General features: G+C 46.4%; 1 long non-coding RNA gene across 1 annotated transcript in view; it reads right to left on the reverse strand.

The window, feature by feature from the left end:
• Positions 1 to 5,999: 5,999 nt before the first annotated feature.
• The window catches only part of LOC121010474 (uncharacterized), a 27,907-nt gene continuing 17,279 nt past the window's right edge, over positions 6,000 to 16,627 (reverse strand). Inside the window, exon 3 of the long non-coding RNA XR_005781188.1 lies at positions 6,000 to 6,622. This is a non-coding gene — a long non-coding RNA (uncharacterized LOC121010474). The remainder of the gene's footprint in view (positions 6,623 to 16,627) is intronic.

Genomic DNA, 16,627 nt, shown 5'->3' on the forward strand with positions numbered 1-16,627 from the left:
ACGCTCAAGCGACTGAGCCACCCAGGCCAGGCGCTCCAGGAGACGTTCTAACCCCCATTTCACAATCGGCAAAACTGAGGCCAGAGAGATTAATTAACATTCTCAAGGTCACGGAATTTAGAAGCAAAACTAGGGATCCAAATTGTTCTGATGCCAGAGCCCTGTCTCCTTTAAAAAGGAATGTAACCCGCGAAAGATGCAACCAGCCCAAGCTGTTGGTAATTGGGCCTCTCCCAAAGCAGCTCTCTCTCCCCAGCTCCCTGCCTCCTGGACTTCGTTCAGAAACATAATGTATTTCTCACTTTGGAAGTCACCGAGTGTGTTGAGAACGGCTCATGGTCCCTCTCGTGTCTTAAAGCCAAGCAAGTCCAATCCAAATTCTTTATATTCCTGGTCTCTAGACCTTGGTGGGCCAAACCCAGTTGGCTGGGCTTGGGTCCAGATTCTGTTCTCCCAATTCTCACACCTGGCACTGTCCCACGAAGACCAAGCCCGGGATGCCTTTTTGGAGATGAGCCTATACAAAGCCCGGTGCCGCACTCCACTTCTCCCCAACCCCCCGACCCACGATGGACCTCGCGTTGGCTTTCCCCAAGTAGCCCAAGCCCCCAACAGCAACCCTGCAGCTCTCACCCCGCTCCCCACTGCTCATCTTGTGTCTTGGCCAGTTCTCAGCCTATAACTCTTTCCAAACTCGCCAGTATAAAATAATCATGTACGTGAAGTAAAACAGGAGTCTCGTATACACACTTAATAACTCTTGCGTACTGTGCAAGAGAGAATTCCATTTTACAACCCCCAGAGCCTTCCAATGGCTCTCAGTTAGCTCCACATTCCTGGTGTGAGATCGAAAACTTCTCTCTCTCTCTCTCTCTCTCTCTCTCTCTGCCCCAGCCTGTTGCTGCCTTTTGAAACTGTTGTGTCTCCAGATTCCTTGGGACCATTTCATCTCCATTTCTGCTTCTAATTGGGGGATTTAAGCACTGCTGTTGAGCCCTAGAGCTAAATGTCAGGGTTTCACTTAAAATCCCACATTTGGGGAACTGAGCACGTCATACTGGGGAAAGTTCAAGTGTGAGCATGTCAAAGTAAATGGAGTTAAGTGGATCAGTTAATCCTTCCAGCCAGGAGCTCAATCGCAAGGTGAGAAGGTGGGTCCCCACCCCTGGTTTCTGAGAAGTGCCCTGCGCGAGGTTGGCCACGTCATGGGTCCTTCATGGGCCTCTTCCTTCTGTAATAGACGCCTCGCGAGGAAGTTAACCAGCAATATTTATCACCTGATATCACATGGGATATGGTCAGACTCACCAGAATAGCAAAAACGGTATCTAGCTCTTAAAAAAAAAAAAAAATAGCCTTATCTTCTAAAACATGAACAAACAAGGGAACCAAAGATTATGGAGAACAGGAATGGAAGAGTGCAATTAACTCGTTATATAGACGTGCACATTCACCAGGTATCCACGGTACCGTGCTTGGCACTGGTAAGGTGCTGTGAATATTTTCGATTTCATTTCGCCCCCTAGCTTGCTGTCCTCTGGCCACACTGCTTTGCTTTACCTTCTCTGAGTGCGCCAATTTTGTTTCCGCCTCAATGTCTTTGCGCTGGAGGATGCCCTCCTTTTTGGTCTTCAGATGTCGTCTGGGTTTGAACTCCAGGGGCTCCTTCCGGTACAGGTCTTTCTATACACACCGCTAACCTCCTGTTAGCGCCCTCACTCTGATCTCACCATTATACCACCCTCACATCGTGTGTGTCTTTGGGAAAGCATGCTTGTTACGTGACTGCCCACTGGTATACTAACCAGTATCCCCCTGTCCCGCCAACTGCCAGCTCCTCGAGGTCAGAGACCTTATCTACCAGACTTCCCTGTATCTTCAAGATCTAGAAGAGTGTCTGGCCCTAGACACATTCAATAAGTACAGACAAACGAGTGAATCTATAATCAAATGAGTTTTAGAGGCACACTTTTTCTTAAAACACATCTAGCTAAATCTGTCAAGCCCAACCTTGATCGTTCCCTTCGGTTATATTAACATCCCCCAAGAATCCAATTCCTTCTGGAATAGTGTATTTCAAGTGTACGAGAAACACCTAACTCTTAATTCAGAAGAAATCCTAAGGTATAAAGCGGTTACCATGATGGCGAGGATGCGCCGGTTGAGATCAGGGTTGGGGGTCCAGAGCTCCACCAATACAACCCTCCCACCAATTCCACCCTAAGACATCTTCGTGGAGCCAATTTTGCTATTTGGGTTTGAAGGAAACTTTCCTTTCCTTCAGCAAAATGCTGTTACGTATACCGTGGACAAAAAGGGGGCTTCAGTGGTCAAGCAAGTTTGGGAAACATGTACTTATTTTTAACAAATATGTATTAAGTGGACACTACATCCCATTTGTGCTACATCCCAAATTGTGCTAGTTGCTGGGTTACAATCGAGAAAAAGGGAGGTATAATTCCTGTACTCACAGACCTCATAATCTGGGGATTAAAGACAATTCTCCTGGGTTTAAAAACACAAATTGGATTCTTTCTTCATGGATCATATGGTGCATTCCCTCTCAGATACCCTGGGACAATCCGGATATGCGTTGTGCCCAAAGTTCCCGAGCACATCACGGGTCTAATGTTCCACAAAGCAGGCTTTGGGAAATGTTTGTCAATACCAACTGCTTGAGCAACACCAGAGAATGACCTTGATAGCATTACCCATTTTCAAAGCAATTCCAACACACAAAAAAAGTATATAATGCTGGATGACTCAACCCATTTGATCTCTGATGATTCATAAACCTTTTTAAGAACTTCTATGTCTTAGATCATCCTCTGGACATGGGCTGTCCACGTACTTAGAGCAAGTGGACAGAGCCATTAAAAAAGCCTGTTATCTGGCTAGTCAGCAACGGAAGTGTCCTGTTGTGCACTCAACGTCCGTTTTTAGCTTTGTCGCTTCTTACAGGAAAATGAACTTCTCAGTGTAGAAATGTCTACACAGAGACTTCAGCCGTAAAATATACACCCTCCCCGCACATCAATCAGGCAGAAAAACCCAATAGAAAAAAAAAAAAAAGAGTCCCTTTATCTTATCCCAGCCTGGGGACATAATTAGCTGTTCCTTTCTATATATTTCCAGAACACTACGTATAACCGTCTATAGCATTTATCACAGTACTTATGATTCATGACAACCACGCAGGGTTCCCTGTTTTGTGCCAGGAACTTTGCAGAACATTTTCCATATAGGACTGCTTCTTTGCCCAACACTCATAGGCGGGAGTTACTATCAACACTCCTGTTTCAAAGATGCGAAAACTGAGCCTCATAAAAGCTCAAATTGCTTGCCCAAAAGAACATGATGAGTGAACGGAAGGCGAGGATTTAAATCCAAGACTATCGGATTCCCACGTCTAACCTTTCTCCTCCACGTTTCCCAACTAGTGGCTCAAGGATCCATCACCTCCAGTTTGGGTCTTCAGTTTCTTGAGTGACAACTTTGGGATTCATGGAGCGCCGAACACGGCTCGTGGTGCCTAGTGAGAGAGAGCTCAGCAAAGCCCAACTGAATGAACTGTGAGAGGCATCGGAGTACAAGGGAAAGAGCTTTGGGCTGGAAAGCCAGAAAACCGGATCCTTCTCTAGGTTTTGTAACTAATCCACTGGGTGACCTTGAGCGAGCCCCTTCCTCCTGTCTGGACCTTTGTCTTCCCACCTATCAAATGAGAAGACTGGAAGAGACGACTCCTAATACAATCCTTGCCTCTGAGGCCAAGTGACCGACGGCAGAAGCGGGTGTCACACAATTCGAAACAATGCGGGGATTCTCAAGAGGATAGAGATGATGCCGTCTGTTCCCGACACCCTCAGTGCTCGGCAGTGCCTGGCACGAGTAGATGCTCAGTTAGGGCCCACCGAATGCAAGAGCAGGTGCCGACGCCCACTGCGAGCTCTGCTGAGGATGAACTATAAACGCCGCGCACACCTCAAGTTCCAGAAAGAAGCACAAGCCGTTTCTTTGTAAGGGAACATGGATCCACTAGAGAACTGCAGTGCTGACCTAACCCTTCAAGAATGAACGTCGCTGGAGTCCAGCCAATGGGGGCAGACGGAAGCTGGGGTTGGGAAGCCTCCGGGCCCCCCCTTCCCCTCCCCGCCCCACTCATGAACTTGAAATTCCCGGGTCAGATCTTTCATCACGTCAGAGCACGGAGCCTCTGGAAAACATAAACGAGAGAAGTCCAAGTCTAGTGCTGCGAGGCCTTGCCCCATATCTCACCCGCCTCGAAACATAGGAAGAAGCCATCAGGAAGCCAAGAGGCGTGACATTCTAGCAACCCCTTTGCGGGAAATAAATAAATAAATGGACCGATCCAAGATGTAATCGTTTTAGTTATGAAAACATGTTTTCCTTGCTTTCTGACCCTCTCGCATTTTGGGGTTTGGGGAGTTGACTAAGTTGCCTGGTGTCCAAGAGCACTTGGAAGTTCATCACCTTGACCTTCTTGGCTGTTAAATCTTAACACTGGTTGCTGCAAAGTACTTTGGCTTCAAAAAAAAGAAAAGAAACAAAAAAAAGAAAAGAAAGAGATCAATCTGGTTTCTTTTGTTTTGTTTTGTTTTTTTGCAAACACGCTCATCGTTGAGCTCAGACTTCGGGACTACGTGCAGGGTTTTCTCAGATAGCCTGTAGATTCCCAAACAAATAGCCTGAGTTTTCTTTTTCCTATGGACTCTGTGGAATTCACCTGAAAATCTGGTGATTATTTATGTTCTAGCATACTTGCAGTCAAGCCACCCAGGGCTTTATATCCACAGGAAAACTGACAAATCCAATCAACTCTCCAAGTGCAGTTCTGTAAAGTCTTATTCATTTGGATGCCATCAGTTCAGAATTTGGGGATAATTCAGACAGTCTGGATGGAAGTTTCCTTTTGCACAGCTCGACCAAAAAGAGAGTTTCTTAACAAATTGATAATGCAAAGCAGACTGTTGGAGCTGCGAAGAAACCGTCTTCGAGTTCTTCAGAATAGTATTCGCTGACAGGCGATCAACGATTAATTACGAATTATTTTTATCGAATAATTAACATGGATCCCAGGCAGCTCACCATGCAGGGGAAAGAGTACAGGACAGAGGCAAAAATATATGGGCTTTCAACCCATTGGGCAGGGGTTCAAGTTCTAGCTGTGCTACTCACGAGCTTAAGTTACCGTACAAAAGCTACTTTACATCTCGGAGCCTTAATTCTGACATATGGAAAAGGTTGCAGGATGGAACTAAGAACCGGAAATCACAGAGGTAGAGACAGAGTTTCCAAAACTGCTCAGAAGGATTGTAAGTCCACAAGATGTTAACACACATCGCATGAAAATGGGACCCATGGTTGAATACGTGTGGGATAAACTAGGCCAAACAAAAGCGAATAGGTTTGCTTGCTTTTTTGCTTTATTTCCAGGCCTTTTCAGAGCCTTTACTTTAAGTTGTGAGTTCGCAAAAGGGAGGTGGACCAAGCAGTTTTTCCCAAATTTCTTTCACCAGGAATACCTTTCTGATAGAACACTTTTTGACCTCGTATAGAACTCTCTCTGAACACAGCATGCAAAATGAGGGCCGAGGATCTGTGGTTTGAGCTGTGTCTCCACTAGGGGTATTGAGCCCTTATGGAGGCGTCCACACTCTATCCCCAAATCCTCTTGGGACCAAGGCCAAATCTAGAGACAGAGTCCGGGACCAAGAAACTGGATTTTTGGCCACAAAGCCGTAGTTTCACAGACTCCTCACAAATCATCCCAGAAAAAGTAACTTGTGGGAGTTTCTCAGATGTACTTAGAAGCCATTATCTATGGATGTTAGGGTCATCGGGGGTCATTGCCTCGAGGCCCTAAAAGTTTCAGAAGATTGAAGAAGGGAACTAGGAAGAGAAAGCATGGCAGAGAAACAAGGAATCTAATTCCTGGCACATGGTAAGGGCATTAAATAAAGAAGTATTTGTAACATCATTAAAATAATGAAAGAACAGAAACCACACAGAATAAATTAGGGTCTTGTGATCAGTGTTTCTTCTGGGGAACTATGGGAAATACGGGAGTCATTATCCCAAATACAGGGTCAAAGAGAAGGACATCCGCAAGGGATTGGGGGTGGGTTAAAGTGTGAATCCAAAGCACGTCAAGATTAGTCCCTATGCTAATAAGACCGAAAACGCCATTAGCGAGATAGGGTTCTAGCCCTCATGATGAACTTTACATCAGAGCATCTTGCTGAGAATTAGACGAAAATTTCAGAGAGGAAGGCGTCATTCATGCCCGTCTTCATTTATTCATGCATCCAAGCCTCGCAGGTGTTCAACACGTGGCAGTTGCTGGGAGACTGTGGTGACAAGGATGACCAAGTCCCTTCCCTCAGGGAGCTTACCTTCTAATAGGGGAGGATGGCGGAGGCAATGGTGCTTAGCAGACTTCCGTGTGCGCTTCCGTGTTTCCCAGCCACCCTTGCGATTAGGTTGGGGTCACATGACTCGGTTCTACTCAATGGGAACATGGGCCAAAATGGCCGGCTTTTGGAGGCCACATGCTCCCGTGGATGAGCAAGAAGATGGAGAAGGGCTTCCCATACACAGAGGACTGCGACATGAAAGAGAAATAAAGGTTTATGGAGCGAGGCACGGAGTTTCGGGGGTTTTCTCTTGTGGCAACCAGAAGCAGTTGTTCTGACTCGTAGGGAGAAACCGACAACAAGGACATAAACATATGAAGCCAGGAAGAAAAGGAAAGTAGGGAGGGGGTGGAGAGAAGGAGAGGAAGGCTGTGGCAGTCAAAATCTCCACAGGAAATGGCACCCTTGAAATATGACTACGTGAAGAAGATTTACTTACAAAGAGACTATTTACAAAGGCTTGTATGGTTGGGAACCATAAAGAATAGTGCAGTAACGCAGGGCTGCAAAGAGCTGGTACCACATCTGTGCCTAGAAGGTCTCAGGGGAGGGCTGGATGGGGCCGAGGAGATCCTGTGGAGCTGGAACCCTCGAGAAGAACAGTGGTCTTCGGCTGAAGAGCACGACATCCAGGACAGGCCATCGTACCACTTTGGATCCAGGGGCTAAATAGTCTAGCCTCATTCAGTTCCTTCCCTCTGACCCCAACCAGGGCCAAACCCAACAGAAGCCCGTTGGCCAAACCCAACAGAAGCCAGAAGGCAAGGGAGCCCATTGATGCTGTCCACATATATCAGACTCCAGGGGCTGAGAACAGGGTGGGAAGGGTAGATTGGGTTCTGGGGGGAAAGGGGGGAAACAGAAGATATTTGCGACTGAGACACTATTTTATTTATTTATTTTTTTTTAATTTTTTTTTCAACGTTTTATTTATTTTTGGGACAGAGAGAGACAGAGCATGAACGGGGGAGGGGCAGAGAGAGAGAGGGAGACACAGAATCGGAAACAGGCTCCAGGCTCCGAGCCATCAGCCCAGAGCCTGACGCGGGACTCGAACTCCCGGACCGCGAGATCGTGACCTGGCTGAAGTCGGACGCTTAACCGACGGCGCCACCCAGGCGCCCCTCTGAGACACTATTTTAAAAAGAAGCAGCATGAGTCCAGGCAACGGCGGTCCTGAAGAGCAAGCAGTTCATAGAAAAGAGAAATTCCTGATGCCGAAAGTTGCTAATGACCGACGCAGTGTGGCACAAAAGCCCATCATTCAAATGTGGGCAGGGACGGTGTGGTAGGAGGAAGGAATGATAGAAACAATGACACAGAGGCAGGATTTCACCCTGCAGCTTGGCGCATCTGGAGGGAACCCCATCTACCAGGGATGCAGACGGAGGGGGCCCCCCCAGGTGGTTTATTGAGAAATAATTTCCGTATCGTAAAATTTACCCACTGACAGTAAACAATTAAATACTTTTAGTGTATTTACCGTGTTGTGCAACCATCACCACAATCTAATTTTGAAACTGCCCTCCACCCAAAAAGAAACCGAATCTCTATTTGTAGTTACTCCTTATTCCCACTGCCAGCTCCAGGCCACCGGGAGTCTACCCTCTGTCTCTATAAATTTGCCTTTTCAGGACATTCATGTAAATGGACTCACGCAACGTATGGCCTTTTGCATCTAGCTTCTCTGACTTAACCTAGTGCCTCTGAGGTTCACCTGGGTTGTAGCATACATCCATGCCTCATGTCTTTGTATATTACCCAAGAGCATCCCATTGCCTGGCAAAACTACGTGGCTTTTCTGTTCACCAGCTGATGGACATTTGAGTCACTTGCATTTATTGACTGCTACAAGCATTCTTGTGCAAGTTATATGTGGATGCACGTTTCATTTTCCTTGGGTAAATACATGAGCGGAATTGCTGGGTCACAAGCCAAGTCCTTGTTTAACTTTCTGAGAACCTGCGGAACTGTTTCCCAAAGTGGCTGAGCCATTGATTCCTTTTCCTAAGGAATTTATGGGCCGGACACACCTTTATCAATGTCCACAGCTGATTGGGCCAAAGGGGAGCACATGACCCCAATGGAACCAATCAGTGTTTCCTTCTCGAGATCTCAGTATTGGGGCCATGTCTGGCCATTACACAAGGAAACAGAAGAGTCAGAGAAAAGAGAACAAGTTGATATACAGAGAGAGAGAGACCGAGGTGAGAAGCCACGTGAATCAGAAGAGATGGACGAAGTCATCTTGGGTCCTGAGTTTCGGAGACCCTGGTTCCAAGACCTTGTGACACCTGGCACAGCCCTTGCTACATTCCACATCCTTCAATGGCCTCCAAAACATGACCTTTTCTTTGCATGATTTATGGTAAACCTTACTCTCAAAAACTAAAAATTCCTTGGCTAACTCAACACACTGTGAATGGAGCAATGAATGGATAGGGGAATGGAACAGCCTTATCTCTTAAACCAAAGCAAAAAAAGAAAAAGAAAAGCATTTATATGGCACTTCAAGCAGCCTTCAAGCAGCACACAGTAGGGTCATAAAGTTTTAGCAAACTGAAACAGAGGGGACAGAGAAGAACATTGAGTAGAAGATTAGAGTTTTGTTTTGTTTTGTTTTGTTTTGTTTTGTTTTGTTTTGTTTTGTTTTAATAAAAAGCCTCTTTAAAACTGTTGTTCAACGGGTGCCTGGGTGGCTCAGTCAGTTAAGGTCCGACTTCGGCTCAGGTCACGATCTCACAGTTTGTGGGTTCGGAGCCCCGCGTCGGGCTCTGTGCTGACAGCTCAGAGCCTGGACTCTGCTTCGGATTCTGTGTCTCCCTCTCTCTCTGCCCCACTCCCGCTGGCACTCTGTCTCTCCCTCTCTCTCAAAAATAAATAAACATTAAAAATTTTTGTTAAGTTTTGTTCAAGTAGGTCATTATACAATTTAATTTTAAAAAATAATAGGAATGTAGTGAAAACTGCCAAGATTATGGACTTAGGGCTCATAATGGTGCTGAAAGAGCGTGAAAGAAAAGATACCCCTTAAGTACTAACCATTATAATTATATGCTACTTTAAAGAACCACAGTCAATTCTCCTGCTGACTAATCTTGATTATCTGTCAAGAACTGGAGACGGGGAAGGTCGTTAAGAGCGTTGGGCGGATTGGCTAATTTCTGGGGCCCGGCTTGCAGCGTTCTTTCCTCCCACCTCCCCACCCCCCGACATCCCGGAGCCTGTCCCTGTGACAACAAGGACTTCATCACAAATCTTACAAATCTTGGCTCTCCCTAACCTTGCCTCGGAGGGAAAGGGCAAACAACAAAAGGAGAATGCATTCTCTCTCTCCAGGAGAATAACAAGTGAAAGATCATAGGGAAGGAAATCCTTCATTAAAGGATCAACAGGTTTCTTGTGATTTGGGTTTTTCCTCGCCCGGTTAGGATGTGGACAGTGTTGGGGGCTCCTGAACCGTTGCATCCACACCCCCCTAGAGCAGTGCAGGGCACTCAGTAGGCATTCCATTACTATTGGCCAGATGAATGAATGAATGAATGAAGTCAAGTGGAGGATCCTTGACTTCCATATCTCCAGGTGGATGTCAGCTCTGAGATCTTGGCTGGAGACGGAACATGAGAAAAATATCTTGGGTCAGAAACTATGGGCTCTCTGACGAAGCGGGCAACAGCTAGGGAAGCCTCCCACGTGAGACGGAAGCTTCCGGCAGGAGTGGTGAAGCCCAGAAGTGGGGAGCACACTTCATTCAGGTTGTGCAGAGATCTTCCTTCGTTCTTCCACTGGCTGTGAAATGAGGGCCTGGTGTAGAAGAGCAGAGGTGAGTAAAAAGAGGTATCTGTTCATCAGCAGAAAGGACGGACTATAAAATGGTCTTTGGTCAGACGTGGCCACGCGGGCTCGTGCATATGCTGCAGTAATTCACGACAGTGTAGCCCAGCTGTGTCCGAGGCAGGCCACATCTGTCATTTTCAAAGTTCCAGTAGCCCCATGGGGTGGCTGGGTGGCTCAGTCGGTTACAGCAGTCAGTTCAGCATCGCTCTTGGTTTCGGCTCAGGTCGTGATCTCACGGTTTCATGGGTTTGAACCCCACTGTCAGTGCAGAGCCTGCTTGGGAGTCTCTGTCTCCCTCTCTCTCTCTGCCCATCCTCCACTCACCCTCTCTCAGTCTCTCTCAAAAGAAATAAACTTAAAAAATAACTTAAAATTTTTTTAAATAATGGGAATGCAAGCTGGTGCAGCCACTCTGGAAAACAGTATGGAGGTTCCTCAAAAAACTAAAAACAGAACTACTTTTCGACCCAGCAATTGCACTATGAGGTATTTATCCAAGGGATACAGGTGTGCTGTTTCGAAGGGACACGTGCACCCCCATGTTTATAGTAGCACTATCGACAATAGCCAAAGGATGGAAAGAGCCCGAATGTCCATCGATGGATGAATGGATAAAGAAGATGTGGTATGTATATACAAAGGAGTATTACTCGGCAATCAAAAAGAATGAAATCCTGCCATTTGCAACTGCGTGGATGGAACTGGAGGGTAATAAGCTGAGTGAAATTAGTCAGTCAGAGAAAGACAAAAATCATATGACTTCACTCACAGGAGGACTTTAAGAGACAAAACAGACGAACATAAAGGAAGGGAAACAAAAATCATATAAAAACAGGGAGGGGGACAAAACAGAAGAGACTCATAAATATGGAGGACAAACTGAGGGTTACTGGAGAGGCTGTGGGAGGGGGGATGGGCTAAATGGGGAAGGGGCTCTAAGGAAGCTGCTCCTGAAATCATTGTTGCACTATATGCTAACTAATTTGGATGTAAATTTTAAAAAAATGAAAAATAAAATTAAAAAAAATGTTTAATGATAAAAATAAAACAATAAAAAAGGAAAAATCGGTGAAGTTAATTTTAATAAATCTTTAACCTAATGTATTTAAAATACCATTTCATCACGTGATCAGCATAAACATAATGAGCTAGTTTATATTCTTTCCTCAGCCTTAGGCCTTCACAAGGATGTGTATTTTAAAACTAACAGGGCACCTGATTTCGATGCTAACTTTGCATCGAAACGTTCTTGATCTTTATTTGGAATTCATAAATTTACAGGTGAAAGGGGTAGCTTCGCCAGCGAAAGGTGTTCCAAACGTACCGCAAAACCTTCCAGTTGCCGGGTTTTGTCGGTTTTTAGTGTGAATTCAATCAACATTAAGTAAAATTGAAAACTCAGTTCTTTCACTAGCCGCTCTTCCGGCGCTGGGTAGTTTCGCAGGCTGGGGGCTTCCATATTGGATGGCACAGACATAGAACATTTCCAACACTCCAGAAGGTTCTGTTGGGTGAAGTGTTACTCTCAGCGTTCTAAGAGATTAACAAATGTAGAGGACAGGTATGTGTTTTTGCCCTTTCTTGTGTCCCCTAGAGCCAGGATTAATACACGAGCGATGTCAGGAAACGATTGTCGGAAAAATGAATGAACGGTGGTGTGTCGCATCATAGAGGTTGGCGGCCTTAAAGAAAATTTCACAGGAGAAGGGACATTTGTGATAGGTCTTCACAGGTGAATAGCAGTCCTTCAGGCAACTAAGGTAAAGACGGAGGAAGAGCCTGGAAACTAGAGCCTGGGTTATAAATGGATCTAATATGTTAACGGCATGATGTTTTGTTCACTTGTTTTGCAAAACCAAGGTGGAATCCAACGGTTTCTGTGCTACTTTCTAGCTGTGCATCCTTGGGAAAAGCACGTAACCTCTCTTAGCCTTGGTTTCCTCATCTGTAACATGGCAGTACTGATTTCAACAGGTTGATCCGAGGACTAATGAGATGCAGTGTATACCACAGTGCCTGGTAAATAATAAATATGTTAAGTGTCGGTCATTCCTGTGTCCAGTGTTTGGTAAGAAGTGGACTGTGGCCGGCCGCGGGGCGCTAGATGTCTGTTCCGACATCTCTCCTCTTCCTCAATGTCAGCACCCTCACTTTTCACAGGGGGGTTACGTCCCAGCTAAAAGCCACTTCTCTCCGGCTTCTTACAGCCAAGAGAAGCCGTGGGATTAAGTTTAGATCAATAAAGTTTCGACAGAAGGGCTGTGTGTTATTTCCAGGAAATTCCCTTAGAGGGAAGGGGGTTTCTCTTCCGCCTTCCTCTCCCTCGCTGTTCTCCCGAACGCAAGTGATGTGCTAAGTAAGATTCACAGAGCAGGGAATTAGAAGGCACCTGGGTTCCAGACGAGCGAGCAACTCAAAGTCAGAGGAGCGGTAGGTGGGGTTTCTAGTCATTTCTGACCTCAGGACCTTGTTGGTCAAGGACCACCTCTTGGGAGTAGTGCTCTACCGTGGAGCAAAGTTTGGGGACCCCCCCTTTAGGTGACCCAGAGTGGAGAGTGAGATGGTTACTGGCTGAGATTCAGGTGCACAGCAAAGACCATCTGTAAGGATGGGTGATGTTCCCCATACTTTGGGATCACCGGAGGGATGCTACCAGTTCCCACCCACCTAATGTGGAGATTCGGAAGAGGCTTTCCAGGCCCAGCAGCAACTTCTCGAGGGGCTACTCTCGTGGACAGGAACGATGCTGGGCCACTCTGGTTCTCCAGGAAGCATGGCCTGTCCAAGTCTTGGGCAATATTAGCCAAGGAAGCACTGATTTTCCAAGTCTTGGGCAATTGTTTCTCTGTTTTGACTTTTGTACTCTTCCCAAGTTGCGGACATCCGTGGAGTGTTTTCTCGGTTGCAAATACAGACCCCGTTTAGTTTGCTTGTGTGTGTTTTGCTCCATCTAGGAGACCCACCAAAGAGAACAAACGTCATCTAGAGGAAAGAGAAGCTTCTCCGACAGAAAATACAATGAGAGGAAAATAAAATAAATCACGGGTGACGTGGCACCTACAGGGACGTGCTCTGTACATCACCAGAGGCCACGTGTGCGTGACTGGGTGGTAGGAATTCATGGAACACGGAGAAAGAGCACAGAGTAAAATCAGACCGAGCTACGCTAAACTCCTGGCTCTGCTCTCATTAGCTGTGTGACCTTAAGCGAGTTACTTCACCTTTCTGAGACTCGGTGGCCTTTTCTGCAAATTAGGAAGTGTGTGGTAAATAATAATTATAGCTGGGGCACCTGAGTCGGTTAAGCGTCCGACTTCGGCTCAGGTCATGATCTTGCGATTCTTGAGTTCGAGCCCTGAGTGGGGCTCTGTGCTGACAGCCCAGAGCCTGGAGCCTGTTTCCGATTCTGTGTCTCCCTCTCTCTCTGCCCCTCCCCCACTTGCACTCTGTGTGTGTGTGTGTGTGTGTGTGTGTGTGTGTGTCTCTCTCTCTCTCAAAAATAAACATTAAAAATAATAATTATTATTATTATCAGTATAGCTTATGTGTGTTGAATGTTTACCATGTGCCATTAGCTCACTTAATTCTCAAGACAAATCTTTGAGCTCTCATCCCCATTTTGCAGAAAATCAAGGCTCAGACATGAAACAACTTGGAGCGTCTGGGTGGTTCCACTGGTTAAGCATCTGACTCTTCGTCTGGGCTCAGGTCATGATCTCAGAGTGCGTGGGATTGAGCCCCGCATCACACTCTGCGCTGACAGTGCGGAGCCTGCTTAGGATTCTCTCCCCCTCTCTCTGCCCCTCCCTCACGTTCTCTTTCTCTGTCTCTCTCAAAATAAATAAACATTTTTTTAAAAAGGAAAAGAGGGGCGCCTGGGTGGCGCAGTCAGTTAAGCGTCCGACTTCAGCCAGGTCACGATCTCGCGGTCCGGGAGTTCGAGCCCCGCGTCGGGCTCTGGGCTGATGGCTCAGAGCCTGGAGCCTGTTTCCGATTCTGTGTCTCCCTCTCTCTCTCTGCCCCTCCCCCGTTCATGCTCTGTCTCTCTCTGTCCCAAAAATAAATAAACGTTGAAAAAAAAAAATTTAAAATAAATAAATAAATAAATAAAGGAAAAGAAATGATGCAACCTGTCCAGAATCACGGAGTAAATGGCAGAACCAGAAAAGGATGCCTATGTTGTCGGGATCTGGAGAACGAGATCCTCATCGTGGGGCTACCGTAGAAAGTTGGTGTGAGAATTCAGTGAGAAGACTCGAGTCAAGTGCCACCTCCTAAGGGAAGTAGTCCCCAAAAGCACACATAGCAATAATAAACAAGTGGCATTACATCAAACTGAAAAGCTTCTTCACGGGAAAAGCAACAATCAACAAAATGAACATTCATCCCTACGGAACGAAGGGAAGTACGCGCAAGCCATGTATCTGGTGAAGGCTAATATCCAAAGAATATATAAACACCTAACTAGACATGTCTCCAAGGGCGACACATGAATGCCCCAGAGATACAGGAAAAGGCGCTCCACATCACTCATCATCAGGCAAATGCAAATCAAAACCACAAGGGGCTATCACCTCGCACCTGGTAGAATGGCTATTCTCAAAAAGACAAAAACTAAAAATAACGAATGCCAGCCAGGATGTGCGTCGTTGGTGGGAATGGAAATTGGTGTAGCCAGGGTGGAAAACAGTATGGGGCTTCCTCAGATAATGAAAAATAGAACCACCAGACGCTCCCCAAATTCCACATCCGGGTATTTCACAGGATCTCTAAGAGCTATCTGCCCGCCCATACTCAGTGCAGCACTAGTCACGGTGGCCAAGATACGGCAGCAATTTGAATGTCCACCGATGGGTGAGTGGATAAGGAAAAGGTGGCATACGCACACAATGGAACGTCATTCGGCCTTTAAAAAAGAGGAACGTCCTGCCACTGGCCATGACTGGTATAACACACTCCACGAAAACACATTCATGGATACACGAGTAGATTCATTAAAACGCACACACACACACACACACACACACACACACACACGTCCTCCTCCACAGCTACAGGAAAAACAAAGGTGAGCAGCAAGGAATTTTCAGATAATGAGAGCTTACCACTACAATGAAGCCATTGATAAGCAACGCCGAAAGGTCCAGGGAGGGGAGAGATTTGATGGAAATGTGATAGATGTGGGAAAAGGCCAATAAAGCCTCCATTCTTCCTGAGACCTTGGCCACCGAGGCATCAGGATGTGACCTGGGAACATCAGCTCCCCAGTGGCCCACGAGGTCAGGACGGTCAGAAATACCCATGGGCCAAACTAACAGATACACGGAGAACCTGCCACATGAGACCGTGACGACGAACAATTGTCAAGTGTCAATGAGACGTATGGAGTTGAGCTTTGGAATCTATCGATCCCTCTTATTCCAGGTTCCCAGAAGGCATTTCCACCTGCAGCCACGTGGGTGCAACACCATTTACTCAACCACCATGTCAGGTTCCAACTTACGGGCTGTAGGGAGCAGGCACGTGATCATCCCCACAGTGGGACTTAGAATAGAAGTGCAGCCCGGGTGGCTTAGTATGTTAAGCACCCAACTCTTGATTTCAGCTCAGGTCATGATCTCACGGTTCTTGGGATCGAACCCCACATCAGGCTCTGTGCTGACAGCACAGAGCCTGCTTGGGATTCTCTGTCTCCCTCTCTCTCTGCCCCTCCACTGCGCGCTCTCTCTCTCTCTCTCAATAAATAAACTTAAAAAAAAAATACAAATGGAGACCATGTCAAATCCATTTGTCAGAATTCAAAAAAACAATTAAATGAAGGTAGATTGTAAAGTATATGAATGATGAAATATCATCTACACATGAACACTATGAAAAACAAAAAAGCATCTAACCAAAGTTCTGACTATTTGGAACCTTCGATGAACTAGAATTCCTTTCTTCTTCTTCTGCGGGGGGAAAAATGGATCCAAAAAATAAATGAAGCTGGATTCAGAAATTTAGTCAAGGGGCACCTGGATGGCTCAGTCGGTTAAGCATCCGACTTTGATTCAGGTCATGATCTCACGGTCTGTGAGTTCAAGCCCCGCATTGAGATCCATGCTCACAGCTCAGAGCCTGGAGCCTGCTTCGGATTCTGTGTCTCCCTCTCTCTGTGCTCCTCCCCTGCTCACACTCTGTCTCCCTCTCTCTCTCTCTCTCAAAAATAAATAAACATTAGAAAAATCTTTTTCCAAGGTCTTTTTTTAAATATGAAATGGATTGTCAAGTTGGTTTCCATACAACACCCAGCGCTCATCCCAACAGGTGCCCTCCTCAAGGCCCATCAGCCCCCCGGGGGGGGGGGGGGGGGGGGG

This window comes from Herpailurus yagouaroundi, unplaced genomic scaffold, assembly GCF_014898765.1.
Source record: "Herpailurus yagouaroundi ecotype Mexico unplaced genomic scaffold, PumYag 191, whole genome shotgun sequence".
NCBI lineage: Eukaryota > Metazoa > Chordata > Mammalia > Carnivora > Felidae > Herpailurus > Herpailurus yagouaroundi.